We start from the raw sequence: 17,705 nt of genomic DNA, 5'->3' as shown, positions 1-17,705 counted from the left end.
CGCTCCTTTACGAGCGTTCTTTCTTTATCTGAGTTCGCCACATGCAAGCTACAACAGCGAAGCTACAATGTTTACAACGAAGTACAGTCCTTTCGTTGCCACATCTGTGGCAGGCATTCCGCATTGCTATTGATCAAGATGAAAACAGAAAGGTTTCTGGGGGGACATTATGCCCCAGCCCCGACATCTGAAAGAGACGTTTTCCGGGTAAGCAAATAGAGTTATATATGGCTATGTATGAAAGCATCGATAAAGCTACACCAAATATAGTGCAGGTACCACCAGCTAATCCCTTGATCAGACGATATAAAGCAGGCGCAATTTTAACAAAGTTTTGCGCCCACGCCGAATCTGGGATATCATAGTTTTAACAGCACCCTTGGAGCAGCACCCAGCTCTCCCTCCCCAAAAGCAGATACACCGTATTAAAAACAACGTTCTATGAGAAGAACTTTCTCGCCTTATTGATGCAATTTTCATCAACCACGTAGATTGTTCCTGCATAGGGCTGTTGACAGCCATGGACATATAGTCGCCGCAGGAAAACATATACTAGAAGGGCGTGCGACTTTCTATGCGCCGTCGGATATATTTCTCTTTAAACGCCGAGAACAAAATCTGAACACTCATACTGCTGGGAAGTATACTTTGTATCTCTCCAGCTACCACCTCATGGGTCACGCTTTCTTTTTTACTACCATCCAGTTTTGCCCATATTTTTCTCTTTTGTGTGAACTCGAAAACGGGAAACACATAGCACTATCAGTGCATTGTTTCTGCGCAAGGCAAGGAGAAACACCTTTACTAGAAGGGGTGTTTATCAATAGCTTTCTGTGGGATCCATTCATCGCAACTATCGTTGAATATTAATTTCTATGAGGCAGCCAGTTCCCGATGCCCATGATTATATATAGAGCTTTCACCGAGATTAAAATCATGCTATCGTTCCGTTGAGGGCCACAGAAAAGTTTGGCAAAATCGGGGTATATAGTCTTATCAGTCGAATAAAACTATTTTGTTGTTTTGACTCATCGCCATGCTAAGATATCCGATGAGTGTAGCTAAATACCTTCCTGCTCCCACTTTTACAGAGAATTGCGTGTGTTTAGAATTCATTGAATTTATACCACAAAGAACATGTGCGCCTAATTTTCACAAATAATTTTATGCTTAAGGAGACACGGTTTCAGCAGTAATAGAGTCAAACGTCTGGAGCTTCTTAGAAAACGAAAACTCTGCCGTATAGTTGCTCATAAATTCTGATTTGAATGTGCTAAATTATTTGCATTTTGTCTGGGTACAGCTTACTTCGCATCGTAAATAATCTGGAGCGCCGAAAGCAGCGTCTGTAGCCTGCCTTTATTTGACACCAACGTTTCTTCTCTGTTTTAGGCGACGGAACAAAAATTTAAAGTCCACGACCTTATTGCCAAAATTTGACAGAAATAATAGAGGTTCAGCTATAAATAAATTTGATTTTGATGGGCCTGCAACGACGTTTATGTATAACAACAGTTGCTTTTCAATAAGTAAAATTTAACTAAACCCTTCTGCCTATAGAACTGCAAAAGAACCTTGTTGTTTGGTTTTGCTTCGGACGTCCTTCTGGAACCGCGCAAGAAGAAAAATGTAACTGTCGCAATGATGCCTTTTAAAAGCGTGTACCTTGCTTTCCATTCCGTATATTCCGCGTTGGCCGGGCACACACTAGTAATAAGAGCAATATTGCGTAGTCTACTTACCGCGGTTTTAGGACCCTGACTGATATTTTCCGCATCGGTTGTTTCCTTTTGGAACCCCGTCACTTCACCCGTGGCAGCGTCCAATTACGGGCGCGGGCAGCTCTTACGGTTCAGCCGCAAATAGGGCAGCCAGAGTGACAGTAAAATGTCCGTGCAAAAACAGCCTGCTCCCTCTTGTAGTAGAGTACCAACAGCTGTGCTATACAAAAAAGAAAGTAACAACGGGGATTATGTGAGTGACATGCGTAATAAAAGCAGCAAATTAGAGAAATAAATATTGTCACGCATCATAGCACATCGGCGGAAGAAGAAGATTAACGGTCGGACGATCGGTAGAGGAAGAAGAACAACGAGAAGAACGTTTGTAGTCGGGGTCCTACTTCCATCAATCCCTCTGTAAATAAACCCCCCTGTGTGTACTAAGCACGAAACAGTTGTGGTGAGAGGTGCTTGGGGTATCAACCACGGAGCCTTCCATTCATCGAAGGAGCCGTAGACTCGCTGGCTTGCCGCCGGTGCCATTGAACATGAGTGAAGACGGCAATAGCGAGCAGCAGGGACTATCGACGTGAACAACTGGCCACACTGCCGAGAGCCCCGGACGTCTTCTGGAAAACAGGAAGACGTTGAGTGGGTCAAACACTACGAAAGGGTGAACAAATACAATCACTGGAACGCGGCTGCTAAACTGGCTAATGTGGTGTTCTTCTTTGCTGCAACTGCCTCCGAATGGTTCGGCAATCATAAGGATTCACTAATTACATGGGCTACCTTTACAAGTGAGATAAAGAAAAATTTTGGGGATGAACCTGCCAAGATGAAGCGTGCAGAACAGAAATTGCTTCACCGGGCGCAAGTGCCCAGAAAAACTTGCACTGCATAAATCTAGGCTATTTTAAAGCTAGCTTGTGAATTCCAGCATGCACGAAGAAGATAAAGTTGGCCGTATTATAAAAGGAATAGCGGAAGATGTTTACAATTTCCTGATGAGCAAAGAGAGCCTGAACACCACCGCCGACGTTATAATATTTGAAGCTCTCAAGCTGCGACGAATAACCCCTAAATTCGGAAGACTGGCCAATGTAACCTCTGTAGCCAGTGTTGAAGTATGTTCTCCACTTCCAATGGCTGATATGATAGGGAAATTGTGCGTGAGGAACTGTCCAGGTCCAGGGACACCATCTTCCGCGAAGAATATCTGCGGCCCAGTAGTGCACCGCCGGCAGATGTCGCCGCCCTTTTCACTCCGTGGGTACAACCTAGAGGCTCTTCGGATATGAACGATCGTAACAAATCTGCCCAAAGTTATGTCCATCAGCCAACAGGAAGGAGGTCCGCCTACCCTAGAGACGTGGTTCGTCAGCAGCGAGAGCCTGGCTACATCCAATGTCATGGACTTGTTAGTCGGGACTCTTATGCTGATCGCTGGCGCCCTCAACCTGTGTGTTACAGGGTATTGCAGGGCACATCGCTAGATATTGCCGCCGCCGCTTCCCTGCTCAAGACTACCGACCCCCGGCGAACATTCACGGGCCACTGCACACCGAACAGCAGCGATCTCCAACTATGCCCGCTTGGGACACATACCATTCGACTCATTTGTGGAGTTCATCACCTGCATCTAATCGCAGAGGGACGCCGCCCCCCCAGCACCAGCGACGGTCACCTCCCCGCAACGTCGTTTTTCCCCTTCGCCTCCGGGAAACTAGGAGACGCGGCCGATGGAGGTGAGGCCGCAGGCGAGTCAATGACGTTAATACCTCTACCCGTGTTTATGCTAAATAACAAATTGGATGTGTTTATTGATGGTGTGAGAACAATGGCTCTTGTGGACACTGGAGCTACAATATCTGTTATGAGTTTGAGTTTTAAGAACCGTTTGGGTAGGAAAATAATGTTTAGTGGTGACCGTGCAGTGTTATTCCGTGGTGTCGGTGGTGAACCTTTGGTTCCAGTAGGTGTGTGTGCTTCAGATATTCGTATTGGCGGTCCAAAGTTTAGAACAGAATTCGCAGTACTGCCTCGGTCAATGTGATTCTGGGGATTGATTTTCTGCAAGAGTGTGGCGCAACTTTAGACTGTCGTGCGGGAGAGATTAATTTGAATTCATCACTACTTTCGGCTCTTGTGGATGATTCGACACTTAAGTTTGGAGCATTTGCGGTGGAAGAAGACACAATTGCACCAGCTTTATCAACATTATTCGTGCAGGGTTTCTCTATCCGCAATCAACGTGAATCGTTTGAAGCTTTAGTAGAACCAACACTCACCTGCTCTAAGAAGAATATCCTCGTGCCTCGTTGCGTCGTTCCTGAGACTGGAGGCCGCACTGAGCTGTGGACAGCCAACCACTTTGAAGAGCCAGCTGTGTTGCCTCGAGGCTTAAAACTCGTCCGTTTCGAGAAAGGCATCTCAGGTTCCGTCGCGGCGTTAAACAGCTCTGTCACAGAGCAGCAAGTGCAATCAGTTTTGGAGACCGAAGTTCAGGCAATAATTAATACGTCTCTTTCAACATCCGATCATCGCATTCTAAGGGAACTGCTTCTGAAGCACGTGACAGTGTTCGACTTTGCCAAAGACGACTCAACACCGCTGCCTACCAGTCGTATTCATCACACGATCACCCTTGGGTCCGCATCTCCGATACGCCAAAAGCCCTAGCGAGTCTCAGCAGCTGAACGTAAGGTAATCGATGATCAAGTGCAAGATATGCTAAAGCGCGTAATTATTCAAGAATCTTCTAGTTCTTGGGCAGCTCCAGTCATACTTGTTAGGAAGAAAGTGGCACATGGAGGTTTTGTTTTGACTATCGTCGCTTAAATACAGTAACGAAGAAAGATGTCTACCCACTCCCACGTATTGATGACGCAATTGACTGTCTGCACTCAGCTTCATACTTTTCGTCTATTGACTTGAGATCAGGCTACTGGTAAATTCTCATGCACGCTGCAGATAAAGACAAAACGGCATTCGTAACACCAGATGGTCTTTATGAATTTAATGTTATGCCTTTTGGATTATGTAATGCGCCTGCCACATTCGAGCCGTTCATGGATTCAATCCTGCGTGGACTAAAGTGGCAAATTTGTTTATGCTAGTTGGACGATATTGTAATTTTTGGCAAAACATTTCGTGAGCACAACAGTCGTCTGAATATCGTGCTTGATTGCATGGAACGAGTTGGACTTATACTGAATTCAAAAAAGTGTCAGTTTCAGGATAATGAAACAATTGTTCTTGGTCATTTAGTTGACACAGAAGGTGTTCGACCAGATCCAAAGGAAATTGAAGCTGTCAGAAGTTTCAAGACGCCCCAATCAGTAGAAGAGCTGTAGAGATTTTTAGGTCTATGCTCGTACTTTCGACGCTTTATACCAAGGTTTGCAGATATCGCTTACCCACTGACGTGTTTGCTGCATAAAGATGCACCATCCAAATGGACCAGCGAATGTGACGCAGCTTTCTGTCATCTCAAATTTCTTTTGACCTCGGGCCCCATCCTACGCCACTTCTGCCCATCAGCTCAAATTGAAGTACACATTGACGCAAGCGGCACCGATACCGGCGCTGTACTTATACAACGCCATGGCCGTGATCAGCACGTCATAGCATATGCCAGCCACTCGTTGAGTAAGAGCGAAAGAAATTACACGGTTACTGAGCAAGAATGTCTCGCCGTTGTTTTCGCTATACAGCGTTTCTGCTCCTATCTGTACGGGAATACTTTCACCGTCGTGACCGACCGCCATTCACTTTGCTGGTTCCTTAGTGGGCGGCTCGCTCGATGGGCTTTACGCCTACAAGAGTTCAATTTTACTGTGGTGCATAAAAGCGGCCATAAACACTCAACTGCTGACTGTCTTTCGCGTTTTCCGCTTGAAACGACTAATGACTAAGTAGAAACTTCGATGAATATTTTGATCCACTTTCGCAAACCTTCCCCGATCTCCGAGTTTTCAGAACCGAGCAACACAAAGACCGAAATTAACCTCTGTGTTTGATTCTGCCAACGATCCTATGAAGAACACAATTAGCATTCGCGAAGGAGGGCTTTACAAAAAGAACTTCGCCTTTGGGGGAGCACGCAGATTTCTTGTCGTTTCAGAAAGCCTACGCATCACAGATTTAGAAATGATGCATGATGACGCCACGTCTGGTCACCTGGGAGTGGCCCCAACACTCCACCGCACACAGCAGTGGTTTTACTGGCCGAATATGCGTTCAACGATCGAGCGATATGTAGTTAGCTGTGTGCAATGCCAATGCTTTAAGCTGTCGACTTCAAGTCCACATGGAAAACTGTGACCAGTCACTCCTCCAAAAAGCCCCGTTTGAGCATGTTGGCATTGACCATCTTGGACCTTTCATATGGTCCTCTAAAGGAAACCACTGGATTCTTGTGTGCGTAGATTGTTTAACCCGCTATTGTGAGACAGCTGCGATACTATCCGCTACTGCTTCTGAAGTATCGAATTTCTTACTTCGATTCGTCATTCTTCGGCACGGCCCTCCTGCCGTCATCATTAGTGACCATGGACGCCAGTTCACATTGGACATTGTCGAAGAAGGTTTCGCCACTCCACGCCATATCATCCCCAAACGAACGGTGTGGTAGATCGCACTAACCAGACGCTTATCACCATGTTGGCTATGTACACCCCTGCGCAAAAGTGGAGAGACCACGCCACCTGCTTGAATGATTATTTTTCGGTTCAAAAAGATGCACTTGACAAATATGCTTTTGCAAGATGACAAGCATATTAGTTAGGCTGCCCTATGCATGACTTAGAAATCACTGGTACACCTTCGGAAAAAGCTGATCTGCAGTATTCTCAAAACACGTGGTCTCTCCACCTTTGCGCAAGGGTGTACATCGCTGCAGATCATAAGGACTGGGATGGCGTTCTACCGTTCATTACTAATGCACACAACACAGCGCAACATGAGACAACAGGCTACAGCCCTTTCTACCTTCTCTATGTTCGCTCGCCTCGCTGTGGCTTCGACACCATACCGCCATTTTTCATACATGAAGAACCTTAATTCTCTTGTTACCATGCCCTACAGAGCTGAAGAAGCTCGCAGACTTGCCCGCGTTCGAAGTTTATCTATGCAAGAGCGTTCTAAGAACCGCTACGACGCGCGACACCAACAAGTTTCTTTTGTTCCTGGTGACATTGTGTGATTGTGGACACCTCTATGTAAGCGGAGACTTTGTCAGAAACTGCTGTCCCACTACACTAGACCGTTTGTAATGTTAGAGTGCACCAGTGACTTGAACTACGTTATAGCACGCCTAGCTGCAAGTGGTTGACGATCACACCAGTCTCAGGTAGTGCATGTCGCCCGCCTCAAGCGGTTTCATTCCAGATGATGTATTTAAATCGCCCTACGGGCTTCGTCTGCGAGGAGGGAAATGTCACGCACCATAGCACTTCGGCGGAAGAAGAAGATGAACGGTCGGACGAACGGTAGAGGAAAAAAAACAACGAGGGTCAGAAGGACATTTGTAGTCGCGGTCCTACTTCCATCAATCCTTCTGTAAACAAACTGCCCTGTGCGTACTAAGCACGTAACAATATTACTAACTGGAGGACGTATGAGTGTACCGGCGACACGAAACTTCTAGCAGAACGCCAGCAGCCGTTCCTTACAAAAAATAAAGTACCCACAAGGCTTATGTGAGTGACATGCTTAATAAAAGCCGCAAACTAGAGAAAGAAATATTACAAGCTGGAAAATATTTTAGTGTACCGGTATCTAGATATTCGATTTTTAAATCGCGCAACGCTTGCTTTACGCGTGTGTGGCAAGATTGTTTAAAGGGTGCAGGTAGATTGTGATTTCCTTTCTTTTTCTGTTTCCATCTTCTCCCTGAGGGTGTTTGCATGTGGGTAGTACAGCTATAAACTACAGCTACAGCTACACATTAATGTATGAAAAAGTCAAACAATCTGTGCAATGAAAAACATGTAGTGTTTGGCGAGAAGTAGTTAGGGGCCCGGAAGCATAAGCAACAGTAAAGACAACAAAAAATATATAATGCGCTCGTAGGCAGCCAGTTGTTTACGTCGAATGACTCAGAAAAAAAATGGGAACCAAGTTCGAAGTAGAAACAGATTTGGATAGGAAAAAAGATAATACGACTGCTTTTGCAAAAATACAGGGGAAGCATTAGATACAGAACGAGACACGGAACTTTTTGTATCCATCGGTATTATATTCTAGCAAGTGAGCAGCCGGCAGGCGGCCTTAATCCCCTGCTGTTTCAGTAACGAAGCCGAATACGTAATATTAACTGCGAAATTGAGGACTATAATAGTGAATATAAGTAGGCTTTGAGCTACAGATAGGTACGATTGGGCTGTCAGTACGATTGGGCTGTTTTAATATAATGTACAAAGGAGTAAAGAGGACATTTTTCTTCATAATCAATAAAAGTGTATTATTAAAGTGTGTCATTATTATTTGTTGCTAAAGCACAGTATTCTCTAAGAATAAAACGAGCGACGTGTTGTTGAACCTATATGATAGTCATCATAAGTAGATCTTGCGAACGCATATAAATTTATTACAGCATAATCAGGCGAACAAAGGCTGAAGGAAATGAACCAGGAATGAAGTCACATTACGACATTACGCAACATATTAGGCTAGATTGAGTTCATTTGGCTTCATATGGCTCACCAAGACCGAACTTGCCTGTAATTCCGCATATTTCTTCACTCCCTACCTTAGCATTCCAGTCTCCTATGAGAAAAACGACGTCTGATGATGGGGTGCGGTCTAAAAGGCATTGTAGGTCCGCATAAAATCTCTCAACGTCAGCTTCTTCAGCAGTAGTGGTCGGTGCATAGACATGAATAACTGTTATGTTGAAAGGGTGACCTTGGATCCGAAGTGAAATCATTCGGTCGTTTTTGGGGTTGTACCCTAGCACTGCTTTGCCCATTCTTCTGTTTACTATCATTATTCATATCATTATTGGTATTGTGACTGGCCATAGGGTTTTCTTGGCAGAAAATACTGGAGTGGGTTGCCATTACCTTCTCCAGTGAATCACATTTTGTCAGAACTCTCTGCCGTGACCTGTCTATCTTGGGTGGCCCTACACAGCAGAGCTCACGACTTCATCGAGTTTCGCAAGCCCCTCCGCCACAACAAGGCAGTGATCCATGAAGGGGGGATCTGGGGTTAGTACCTGTCTTAAGTAGACATATTCGTCTACTACTTCTAGTGCTTCGCTACCTAAAGTAAACTGCTGGTCCTTCCCAAGGCTGTTGAACATCACCTTAGTCTTCTGCATATTGATTTTCAATCCTACCTTTCTCCCTTTCATGTCTAGGTCACCAATCATTCATTGCAGTTCATCTCCTGAGTTTTTGAGTTGCAAGTGATAAGTGGTGCATAATTATCGAATTTCTAGAAACATGGTGATGCACCTTCATTGTGTACACTAAGCAATACACTCGGAATGTGCGTCAGAAATTCGTATTGGAGAAGAAAAAGTAGGGAATTACTTGGGCTCAACTTTAAGGGCGTGATGCGTTAGCAGCCCGTGGTTCTCTGTAATTTAAACACACACACATTAATTACTATAATGTCGAAAGATGCTGCGCTTTGTGTATGATCACAAGGCACCTAAATGTCGTGCAAGTGTTCATGTCTGACTAAGAACTAACTGGGCGAGGATGTGAATGCCGCACAGAAACATATTTCTCGGTATTTCATTTTTATTTCAAGAAAATGACAGGGTTAATTCCCGTTAGACTTGCAATAGTGCAAAAGCACGCGAAGCAGCAGTCACAGCTGCATACAGCTGCGGTACAGCCCGACTAGAACATACAAAATATACCGGGCGTGTTTTAGTTCTTTCTTTTTTGTGGTTGCTGAGCTGGACATACCTTGTCCCAATGCTCTTATCGCTCAGCTTTAGCATTACTGGGCGTAGGCGCATCTTATTTGAAAAATAAACACAGGCAGGATTATTGTAAGTGTTTTGCGTTAAAATCCCACGGATAGTGAGCCGCCCTTTGATATTGCTTATGTTGAAGTCAAGGTACAAACAGGCACTGCTGCTCAGGGGCACATATTAGCCCATGTAAAGTATTGGAATGAAATCAGTAATAGGGAATGTTTTATAGTAATACAGTTGTTTAATTCGGTATAATATTAGTTTCCAGCGCACACTACACGACCGTATACATTTTGATGAAGTTTTGTGAATTTGTAGTCTGCAAAAGCGATTAATTTGAAACGCTAGCTTGCAATTCCTTTTATTGCAACTGAAAAGAAAGCGACTGGTTTGAAACATATGATCATATCCTTGACTATGATGACTTGGAAAACCTCACCTTCAGCTTGTGTAAGAAGATATGGAAGGAAAATAGAATTACTATGCACCACATGATAAATGAAAAATCAACAGGGGTTTAACCATAGTTTGACCGAGTTAGAAGATCAATAGCGGTGAGTTTTGCATGCTTTTGCGTGGTCTAACTTTTGTTTTGGATGATTATCATCGAGATGCAAGCTATCGAACTATATAACATTTCTGTTGCAATTATATTCGACTTATTAAGCTACAAAACGGTAAAACGTTTGTGTTGCTAAATCTTGAATCGGATATTAATTACTTCCAGAATAATAAGGGGAACATAACTAATAGGGCTGAAATTCTTGAAATGCTGAAATAAAATACATTTTCGCGAAGGCGGTAAAGGCTTGTTGGCTTTGGTTGAAATGAATGCTCAATATACTAAAAAGCATGTAAAGCGCATAGTCCGCAGTTGTCTCTTCTTCGTTTTCACTTGCTCTGAGCTATAATTATGATAATAACTTATTGTAGCGAACGGTATACACTAAGCTATCAGTGGCACATTTCGAGTAAGCGTCGCACTGCGCATGTGTTGTAACCATGGTAACTAGACTAGTTGTTTCGAGCCACAGGAGAAATAAATAAGAAGAAGGGAAGACAGAAAAGGGAGCAGAAGAAAAAATCTGGTAAAATGGAGCAAGAAGATTCGGAAAACGCCAAGAAGAGGACAAAATAAAGTAAGAAGAAGACAGTGAGAGAGAACAGGGAAGAGGCGATAAAGCCGGTCGAATGAAACAACAAGATTCGGAAGATGCCAAGAGGGCGAGCTGAATCGCCGAACTCATTATACGGCTTGCAGCCAATGCATTGGTGACGAGAACGTTCCCCTCGGACTTTGTGAACAATCCGTTTAGTAGCTTTCGCTACGCATATCCAGACTTAACCAAGTTGAGCCACTGCGATTATTTTCTTCAAAGCTTTTCTGGTTCAACTTTAATGTCTTCCCATATGGTTTAGCTTAACACTTCGGGTTGTTAACGCACGACAATGGCTTATTTAGAAATAGAATAACCGTCCAATCTAAGCAAAATATTGCGTTAAAAATCCACGAAAAACACCACATATTCTAATCAGGAGTACTAACTTTATTCCTCCAACAAAATAAACCTGCCCCTCTAACCGCAACCTCCAGAACTCACTTATAAACCCTCCCCTGATCCCGAAATACGAGCGTTGAAAGAATGTATGCGGGTGTGCTAGGTACTTTTTCTTGCCTATGGCAAGATGGCCGCCACGCTCTCGACCGGACTTCACTTCTACGTATACGCCAGTATAGGCAGCCTCCGCTCCAGCAGTTATTTTATAAGCTTTTGAGTTCTAACGAGCGAGCACAACCGCCGTGGTGGCGCAGTGGTTGAGACGCTGGGCTACTTAACTCAACAAATTCTTTACTGCCCTAGATACGTTTTCTTTCTCTTTGATTGCATCGTTCTTCAACTCGTTCCTCGGCTGATAAACCAGATGATTAGTTAGGCATGAAGCTTTGCAATAAAATATACTGCCATCCTGCGCTCAGCGCACTATATAGTGTGACGCATCGTACTGTAAAACATGCCATGTCCACTGACACTAGGGAGCTGAGTGAAGCCCACCAATAATTCCTTATATAGCGCCTATAACTCGGCCTTTGCCCCTGTGCACTGAGTTGCGGTCATGTACATTATGTAAGGTAGTGAGCCCGGAGAATGCTCGAGCAATATTTCAACGTCGCACTAAGCACGAAAGCTCTCCGCACTATAGGGGGTATTCACTGGCGCGCTGTGCGCGGTGCATTGTGGGTAACTGAGGCGCAGTCAGCCATTTTTGTGTCCACCGAATGAACAGGGCGAACGTACGTATCAAGTACTGCCATATGCGGTTCCACGAGTGGTGGCATCCGCAGCTGTGGTTTATTGAGCTATCGTAAACAGTAGTAGCCGTGCACAGTGCAAACAATTCGGAAGCTGAAGAGCTGCGCGAACGACCTCGGCATTTTAAAGTTCCGAAAGAACAGATGAACGTCTCCGCCCGAACGAAAGAACTAACCGAGATGCGACGTCACCTATGGCTGGCACGGTTCAACCGCGCAAGTAGTATCACGAAAAATGCGAAATAAATATTGAAAATCAGCTGGGCTGGAACCTTTCGGATGTTCCCTGGCAGCGAGCTGTTGCAACGATCCGGGCATGGATGCTCTTCCCGCACTCGCAAGCCATATATTCCAGGTAAAAGAGCACCCCACCAACATGACAACATACATCACCGTGTCCAGCCAGGCGCATGTAGTACGCCGCCAACACCTCCTCTTCGGGTTTTGCGACAATCCAAGCCTTCAGAGGGCTCGAAAAACTCTGTGTTTGGCGCACCCGACTCATTTGAGACATCAAACGAGCCAAATGAACACTGAGGAAAATATTCCATCGTTTGTAGTAGTCTCACAAGTTGCAAGCATATCTCTAGAAATGAGTTATATCGGACTGTCGCATATCGTCTGTGTCGTCTGCGAAGCAATATTCGCTGAAGGAACGTAGGCGGGCAGAGTTGTTTTGCGGAAGGTTTAAAGAGCTTTATAAAATTATTTAGAAATAACACCAACCAAAACTTAGTTTGCAAAAAACAGCACGATATTTGAAGAATTTTGCTGCAAACAATCATTTCGAGTCTGCAACGCAACGAGCTCGGTGGCGCCACCGAGGCATCGTTGAGGCAGCGGTTTCGTTTGCTTCGTTACCGCCACAGACGATGCAAACATCCGACTTCTTCTGATCGAATGAGGCAAGTACACCAAACAAGTTCCGTACAAAAAATACTGACTACAAAATGCTATTTCGGTGCAAAATTCGAGCTAGAAGGACTCAGCGGTTTAGCTGGGATAAGCTTTGTAGGGCAGGGCGAGTTCGTCTGCTTAAACCGCGAAACCGCGGCTCTTTAACCAGCCGCTTGTAACGTAGTTGTGTTCTTCGAGTAGTGTGTGTAGCATTTCAGTTGGTTTCTTGTGACGAAGCTCGTCCGTAAAGTGCAAGGAACTCATGAATGTCAAACATATTTATGCGCGGCCGCCGGTCGACGCTTACCGTGGAGTTGCGCACATCGACTGCGAACAGGTCAATGCCGAAGTTTTTTTATTTTTTTTTTTACAGGTTTCTGTTCGCATCGCGCAGACTACTGATAATTCGAACTGTCACTTATGATGCCGAGTGAGTTTTGATTACAGTGGTGCTGGCATGAGGTGGAGCGGCGCAGTAGAGGGATGCGCACCAGCTAACCTAAGCCGCCGACCATACTAGTCAAAACAGGACGCAAAGATGGCGTCGGCTGCATACTTACGTCAGCTGTGACGTCACGTGAATACCCCCTATACAAACACCACCGCTGGTCAAGGGCGAGTCATGGTACATACGGAGAGCAAAGCGGAAAAGGTGAGCAAAACTTTAATGCCCTCCTGCACTCGACAGTAAATAAATGAACGAATTGAGATCGCTATTTGCATAGCACGCTGGAGACTTCGGAACGAGAGGAATTAGGCCGCTGTTATTAAACACAAGGATATAAATAAAACAATATGCAATAACTTGTAGGCGCCAATAGCCAATTTAGACATGCCAAATAATAATGCTGTGATAGGCTTCTCATCATATAGAACCCACGTTCATGTGCAAATTTGTGAGATAGCGATAAGGAGAACCAATAGCAATTTTGTCAAATTTATGTGCCTAGTATAAACCGATGCACCAAACGTTTTGCCGGTAGTTACCTAAGAAATGGTCTTTGGATTACTTTGTCTATGCTTTGATGCCATTATACCAAATCAAACGTAATATTCATTTTTTTTGGCCCTTGTAAGAAATCGGAGAACAAATTCAGCACCAAAAGTCATCATGTTTATATGAATCGTCGAATACGCTTACAAAAAAGTAGTTGTGGTTTAACCCTGGTTAACCCTTATTGAATTGTGATAGCAACGGAGGAAGCTTTTGTTGCCTGCTACATTATTCCCCTATCACGTCCTATCAGTGTAAGGTGCTACATTATTTTGGACACTTAAGCTCATTCTTTAAGTGTATAAAGCGAGAGCGTAAGCTACTAGTCCACATATAAATGAGAAGGGTTCAATGCTGCTGAACCGAACGTGGAGCGAAAGCATTAGCTGGCGGTGACCGAGCGTTCTTCTTCTTCTTCTCCTTCTTCTTCTTCTTCTTCTTCTTCTTCTTCTTCTTCTTCTTCTTCTTCTTCTTCTTCTTCTTCTTCTTCTTCTTCTTCTTCTTCTTCTTCTTCTTCTTCTTCTTCTTCTTCTTCTTCTTCTTCTTCTTCTTCTTCTTCTTCTTCTTCTTCTTCTTCTTCTCCTTCTTCTTCTTCCTCTTCTTCTTCTTCTTCTTCTTCTTCTTCTTCTTCTTCTTCTTCTTCTTCTTCTTCTTCTTCTTCTTCTTCTTCTTCTTCTTCTTCTTCTTCTTCTTCTTCTTCTTCTTTTCTTCTTCTTCTCCTTCTTCTTCTTCGCGGCTGTTCAAGGTGAAACGTGGCCCGTCCCGGGACGACGCGACGGGCCGAAACCTGGCACAGTATTGCTATTGCAATGAAATGCCAAATGACCCCTGTAGATCATGAAACCTGCTCATTTGTTCACCGATTATCTTCGCTTATTTTAAGGCGGAGAGGTATAGTAGTTGAACTCCCTGCATTACCAGTCATTGGGTACCGGCCGGGCATGAAAATAGCGAGTGCCCGTCATCTCCTCTGCTCGGTGCGCGGCTGCAGGGGTGATATCTGCTCACAAACTTCAGCGAGGGGCCTTAGCCACGTTGGCAAGGGTATACGCAGCGAAATCTCAGCTCGGCGTGTCTCCGTCTGTGTCTTGACGCCGCCTCTTGGCGAGACGCTCTTCTCGTTTCTCCGGCGCCTCGGACATACGCTTAGCCTTACGTGTTTCATTTGTGAGCTGTCGGGCGTACTGACGCCAAATAATAATTGATTTCTGGATCGTCTGACGCCGCTTCTCGTAGTCTCCAAAGATGGAGCGGACTATACTTACGCTCATCCTCAACTTCTTCATCCATGGCGCATCTGACTAGCATGCGCACACGATCAGGCGTATACGTTCAGCTGTGCAGTTCAGCTGTGCAGGCTTATGTGTTCTGCTGTGCACACGGCGTCAGACTCGGCGCAGCGGAAGGGACTGGCGAACGGTTCCCGCATGCGCAGTGAGGCTGCATAATGAGGCACGTGGCGTCATGAGTCAGCGCATGTGCAGTTGTGGCCCCAGCACACGCCGGTCTCGCCGGCAACGAGGCTGCCCACATGCTCGCCCGCTCCTCGCTACCTCGGGGTGCTGCGGACGCCTCCACAACATCTAAAACCAAAGAATGTATAGGTACCTTTAGGGATGTAACCGACAACTTGAAGAAAGACCGGAGGATATATCCGCCACCGGTTAGATCCCTGACTAAAAAGGAATCGTACGACTGGAGAAGACTCCAAGCTCGAAATTTGTTTTCGCCCCTGTGGAGGAGTTGGACGGGTGCCAGAGGGCGGAACAGGGACGGTGCAGAAACCGAAATTTGTAAATTTTGCGGCCACGTGGCAACATTAGATCGTATAATATGGAGATGCGTTCGTGCCCCAGGGCGCAACGCGATTAAAACTAGCGATGAATGGGAGACCACGCTAAGAAGCTCCGACGAAAAAACACAGCGATTCGCCGTCCGCCTGGCGGCCGAGGCTGAAGACCTCTTCTCCTAGACGAGGCCGGGTGTCCTCTGGCCGCGGTGTGACAGACTGCCTCCCCGGACGCCTGCGTGCGGACACGTAGGTGGCTGCTGCACCATATTCGGCGGAAATAAATGTTCCTCCTCCTCCTCCTCCTCCTCCTCCTCCTCCTCCTCCTCCTCCTCCTCCTCCTCCTCCTCCTCCTCCTCCTCCCTTCTACTAGTCTAGGTTAGCCTTCGCTTCAAAAATGCCTTCGGGAGAGGATAGCTCACTTTTTGAGCGAGGTGGAGGGGACGATCGCTAGAGGTAACAATGGAACCTTCAGTGAAACGCCGTGTAGTCTAATATTTGACACGATCTCCCACAGGTGTTAAAAGGAATTAGTAGCCAGTGCAACAGAGCGACTATGGTCTGCTTGTTTACTGTGTTGGAGAGGTAGACCCGCCAATGTTGTAGGGCTACTAAAACCGTGGCATTGCAGCGGCTACTAATTAAGAAGTTGCTAATACAATACTGAAAGTTATTCAGGCGTATTGAATGCAAGAATAAGCTAAGAAATCGAGACAATTACGCTCCACAATGTAAACAGACACACAAGAAAGCAGAAAAAGTAACGTATATAGGACAAGCGCGCCTAGCGCATAATTGTCTCGAAATGTTTAACACACTATAGGCTTCATCGCTGCTTTGCTTACGTTAAGAATATTGATCAGAATGAAGCAGACACCCTAACACATGTCCTAGCAATAGTGCGGCTTCCACCAGCCAATCCTTTCATATCTGCTCCTCTTTTCGTAGTGTGGCAACCACTTTAGGAAAAACCTGACCTGCTCTGATCTCACTGTGCACTTACCTTCTCGCTCTTACTCAAACGAAATTGAAGGAAATATTACTTGAACCAGTTAGGTTTTGGCTACACGGAGAATGGCAAATGAAGTTTTTAATAGGTGGCAGTGCGAAGCATATGCTAGTAGTAATCTAGGCCACCTGCTGAGGTTGGCCTTCCCCACTTTTTACGGATGTGTTGTATATTGCAGGCTTCAAATACAAAACGGTCACAAGATTTTGGTTGAAACGTCTGGTTAGAAGGGAGAAAATTCTCAATCTGTGTAGAGTATCCACGGCCGAGGCAGTCTACACGAGATTTCCTGTACGTAGTAGCGGTATGCGAAGCCACCTGCGATATCTTCCGTAGTGGGTTGTATCATGCGGGACTTGCAGCCTGAGCTCTTAACCAGAAGCAGAGTCCTCAGCGACCATTACTTCCGGATCAGCACGCAGTAGATAAACGGAGACGTGACTCCTTTTTAACTTCACGGGGCTCAATGAACGTCAATAAGAGAACAATGCGAAGCGTATGTTAAAGGTCGTAGGAGTATTTTTTGTGCTTGTATTTTTGCTTGCGTGGAACTGCTTCTCAAAATATTTGTCCTCATTTCTTACCCCGAGGAGTTTGTGTGGGGATACAGCGGAACATTCAACAATATATTGGTATCGATAGTCATTTAATCCAACCAAGCCGATGAAGTGTTCATTGAACTCGATGCGGATGGGAGGCGGCAGGTTGAAACTGCTGCCGATGGCTGTAGTAGCCCAGGTTGGCTGCTGTTCGGCGACGTTCGCTGGACAATAAGAGCCCATTAACACGGGCTCGAGGTCAGGGCGCGACTGGTTGTTGAAGAAAGTTGTGGCTGCTGGACGAAATCCACAAAAAGCTGGCGATAGAAAATATTCTTAACCGCTCGAATTTCGCTCGGACAGTAAAACTGTCCTGTCGCATGTGAATGTGACGTAAATTTGCATGTGAATATTAGCCATATACTGACTTCTCCTGAAACGCTTAATTGACGCTTCAGTGAAACGACCAGTTAATATCTCCATGCCAATAAATGACAACTTTTAAAATG

The sequence above is a fragment of the Amblyomma maculatum genome, chromosome 1, assembly GCF_055883805.1.
Source record: "Amblyomma maculatum isolate TAMU_Amacu chromosome 1, ASM5588380v1, whole genome shotgun sequence".
Classification (NCBI taxonomy): domain Eukaryota; kingdom Metazoa; phylum Arthropoda; class Arachnida; order Ixodida; family Ixodidae; genus Amblyomma; species Amblyomma maculatum.
This window is presented reverse-complemented; position numbering follows the sequence as displayed.